The sequence below is a fragment of the Calliphora vicina genome, chromosome 2 (genome assembly GCF_958450345.1).
Source record: "Calliphora vicina chromosome 2, idCalVici1.1, whole genome shotgun sequence".
NCBI lineage: Eukaryota > Metazoa > Arthropoda > Insecta > Diptera > Calliphoridae > Calliphora > Calliphora vicina.
In genome coordinates this window covers 84,517,913-84,522,908 of record NC_088781.1, presented here as the reverse complement: position 1 = coordinate 84,522,908, position 4,996 = coordinate 84,517,913, and positions in this window count along the sequence as shown.

Genomic DNA, 4,996 nt, shown 5'->3' with positions numbered 1-4,996 from the left:
TCAGAATAGTCTAGCAGGTAACACTGTAAGGTCAGATTTTTGATTTTTCGTCTGTGGGCGGAGGGGCGTGGCATTATCAAATTTTTACATTATACCGCTAATGCCATCTACATATATATATAAAAAACGGCTCTACCGATTTTGATGAAATTTTCAGGGAATCTTCAGAATAGCCCAGCGGGTAACACTGTATAGTCAGATTTTTGATATTCGGTCTGTGGGCGGAGGGGCGTGTAAAAATCTAATTTTTACATTATACCGATAATGCCCTATCTATCTATCTATATATATAAAAATGGATGTTTGTATGTATGTATGTTCCGAATGAACTCAAAAACGGCTGGACCGATTTTGATGAAATTTTCAGGGAATCTTCAGAATAGTCTAGCGGGTAACACTGTATGGTCAGATTTTTGATTTTCGGTCTGTGGGCGGAGGGTCGTGGCATTATCAAATTTTTACATTATACCGCTAATGCCATCTATATATATAAAAAACGGCTTTACCGATTTTGAGGAAATTTTCAGGGAATCTTCAGAATAGCCCAGCAGGTAACACTGTATAGTCAGATTTTTGATATTCGGTCTGTGGGCGGAGGGGCGTGTAAAAATCTAATTTTTACATTATACCGATAATGCCCTATCTATATATATAAAAATGGATTTTTGTATGTATGTTCCGAATGAACTCAAAAACGGCTGGTCCGATTTTGATGAACATTTCAGGGAATCTTCAGAATAGCCTAGCGGGTAACTCTGTAAAGTCAGATTTTTCATTTTCAGTCTGTGGGCGGAGAGGCGTGGCAAAATCAAATTTTTACATTTTACCGCTAATGCCATCTATATAGTATATAAAGAACGGCTGGACCGATTTTGATGCAATTTTTAGGGAATCTTCAGAAAAGCCCAGCGGTTATCACAGTACAGACAGATTTTTGATATTAGGTGTGTGGGCGGAGGGGTGTGTAAAAATCCAATTTTTACATTATACCGCTAATGCCCTATCTATATTAGGGTGGCCCTTAATAAACGAAAGTTGGATTTTGGCCATTCTCACCCCCCAGTTTGGTGAACATTAGTAAAAAAATCATCCTGAAAAAATTTTAGGTAAATCGGTTGGGGTTAAGACGTGCCGCAAGCCCTCTGAAGTTTTGAGATGCATTTACAAGGGGAAAAAATTCATTTTTTTCAGTTTTTGTAAAAATTTTGCCATTAAAAAATTACTTTTGTAATTCAATTTAAAAGAATCGAAATGTGTACGTAATTGTCGTTCTAATGAGACATAAAAAACAGAAATCGGTTAAAAAAATTTAAAGTTATTAAAAATTCGCCAGGCCATTAACGTGTCTCAGGCCACTAGAACAAGAAATGTTGGAACAAAATTAACATATTTTGAGAAATATTAAAATAAAAGCTCATTTTTACTTAAAATATGTCCATATTTACTTGTATATGAGTTTTTGTCTTCGTAGGATACCGTTAACCTATTCTTAGGTATGAACAAAAAAAATTAATTTTTTTAACGGCAGTTTCAAAACTCCATTTTCAAATTTTTAAAAATTTTGTTAAACAAATTTCAGAATTTTTTGATCATCTCATTGGGATTTATTAAGAGTATAATAGGGAATTAAATCGTGAAAAAATTATGAAAATATCTCTTATAGTTTTTCCGTACCTGCGATTTAAATTTTGAAATTTTCGAGAAAAACCAATTATTTGGCAATTTTTAGGCCAATGAGCTCTATTTCCTTACTCTTATGAATTTTAAGTAAAACCTATTCAGAATATTATAGTCCAGATAATTCAAAATATACTCTGAAACTTCTACTAAAATCGGAAGACGTTAACCCTTAAATCGTGAAGGTCAAAGGTCAAATTTTTCAATATTTGGAATTTCTCTTGGAAAGATTTTGAAATGTTCGAAATGTTGTATATTTTTGGGCCGATTTTGATGAAATTTAACAAAAATATAACACAAAGCCTAGTATTTACAAAAGCAGCAGAAAAATTAAAATTAACCCTATATAGCACTTGGTGTTAAAATGACCCCAAACTTCTAAAACCATAAAAAATTATGATTTTAAAAGTTTGGTGTCATTTTAACCCCAAGTGCCATTAAGCGTTAATTTCCATTCTTGTGCTGTTATTATAAACCCTAGAGTTTATGTTATATTTTTGTTAAATTTCATCAAAATCGGCCCAAAAATATACAACATTTCGATCATTTCGAAATCTTTCCAAGAGAAATTCCAAATATTGAAAAATTTTACCTTTGACCTTCACGATTTAAGGGTTAACGTCTTCCGATTTTAGTAGAAGTTTCAGAGTATATTTTGAATTATCTGGACTATAATATTCTGAATAGGTTTTACTTAAAATTCATAAGAGTAAGGAAATAGAGCTCATTGGCCTAAAAATTGCCAAATAATTGGTTTTTCTCGAAAATTTCAAAATTTAAATCGCAGGTACGGAAAAACTATAAGAGATATTTTCATAATTTTTTCACATTTTTATTCCCTATTATACTCTTAATAAATCCCAATGAGATGATCAAAAAATTCTGAAATTTGTTTAACAAAATTTTTAAAAATTTGAAAATGGAGTTTTGAAACTGCCGTTAAAAAAATTAAATTTTTTTGTTCATACCTAAGAATAGGTTAACGGTATCCTACGAAGACAAAAACTCATATACAAGTAAATATGGACATATTTTAAGTAAAAATGAGCTTTTATTTTAATATTTCTCAAAATATGTTAATTTTGTTCCTACATTTCATGTTCTAGTGGCCTGAGACACGTTAATGGCCTGGCGAATTTTTAATAACTTTAAAATTTTTTGACCGATTTCTGTTTTTTATGTCTCATTAGAACGACAATTACGTACACATTTCGATTCTTTTAAATTAAATTACAAAAGTAATTTTTTAATGGCAAAATTTTTACAAAAACTGAAAAAATGCATTTTTTCCCCTTGTAAATGCATCTCAAAACTTCAGAGGGCTTGCGGCACGTCTTAACCCCAACCGATTTACCTAAAATTTTTTCAGGATGATTTTTTTGCTAATGTTCACCAAACTGGAGGGTGAGAATGGCCAAAATCCAACTTTCGTTTATTAAGGGCCACCCTAATCTATATATATAAAAATGGATGTTTGTATGTGGGTATGTATGTGTGTATGTATGTTCCGAATGAACTCAAATCGGCTCCACCGATTTTGATGAAATTTTCAGGGAATCTTCAGAATAGCCTGTCGGGTAACACTGTAAAGTCAGATTTTTGATTTTCGGTCTGTGGGCGGAGGGGCGTGGCATTATCAAATTTTAACATTATACCGCTAATACCATCTATATATATAAAAAACTTCTGGACCGATTTTGATGAAATTTTCAGGGAATCTTCAGAATAACCCAGCGGGTAACACTGTAAAGTCAGATTTTTGATATTCGGTCTGTGGGCGGAGAGGTGTGTACAAATCTAATTTTTACATTATACCGATAATGCCCTATCTATATATATAAAAATGGATGTTTGTATGTATGTTCCGAATGAACTCAAAAACGGCTGGTCCGATTTTGATGAAAATTTCAGGGAATCTTCAGAATAGCCCAGCGTAAAGTCAGATTTTTCATTTTCGGTCTGTGGGCGGAGAGGCGTGGCAAAATCAAATTTTTACATTTTACCGCTAATGCCATCTATATATATAAAGAACTGCTGGAATCTTCAGAAAAGCCCAGCGGTTATCACTGTACAGACAGAGATTTTTGATATTAGGTGTGTGGGCGGAGGGGTGTGTAAAAATCCAATTTTTACATTATACCGTTAATGCCCTATCTATATATATAAAAATGGATGTTTGTATGTGGGTATGTGTATATGTATGTTCCGAATGAACTCAAAAACGGCTCCACCGATTTTCATGAAATTTTCAGGGAATCTTCAGAATAGTCTGTCGGGTAACACTGTAAAGTCAGATTTTTTATTTTCGGTCTGTGGGCGGAGGGGCGTGGCATTATCAAATTTTTACATTATACCGCTAATACCATCTATATATATAAAAAACTTCTGGACCGATTTTGATGAAATTTTCAGGGAATCTTCAGAATAACCCAGCGGGTAACACTGTAAAGTGAGATTTTTGATAGAGAGGTGTGTACAAATCTAATTTTTACATTATACCGTTAATGCCATTATATATAAAAACAGATGTGTGTATGTATGTTCCATATGGACTCAACGGCTGGACCGATTTTGATAAAATTTTCACGGAATCTTCAGAAAAGCATAGCGGGTAACACTGTAACACATATACATAAATACTTTTTTTTATTTCCAACATTCAAACAATGACAATTTTCATTTTGTTGCTTAACATCATTCTAAAAATTAATGATTTGGTGTAAAAGAAAAAAAGGAAAACATTCCAACACATGTCCGGTACTATAGAAGTTCTTTTATATTATCAATCGATGATAAACAATTTTGTTTACTCTTGCAAATTTGGTGCAGATTAAAAAATTTCCATATTAAATCTATTAAAAAAATTATATTTTGAATAACTCTCTGCATATCACTTTTAATAAAAAATAACGGTTTAATTCAAATAAAATTTGTTTTCGAAAGGGCATATACGTCTAGAGTCGCAGAAACGGGAAGAGAACGAGATTGACGGCTTCAGCAAATGCGTCGCAGTGCATCTTCATCGAGTGCTGCAGAAACACCTCAACAGCATATAGTTGTTTGCTCCCGAATGACTCGATCAAGAGAAAGAATCGATTTAAAGTTGCCCGGATTTTATTACAATAAGTATGATGACTACAGGAATCACAAGGATGTACTAATTAGCGCAATAAACAAACATTACTTACATTGAAGCATTTTGAAGTTCCCTAAGGAATCCCCGGGAATGTGCTGTTCGAACGGTAAAGTTATTCTGCCACCAGTTATGGAGCCGTCTGAGTTGCTACTAAGTTACATTTCTGGCGCCAATCCTATTTCC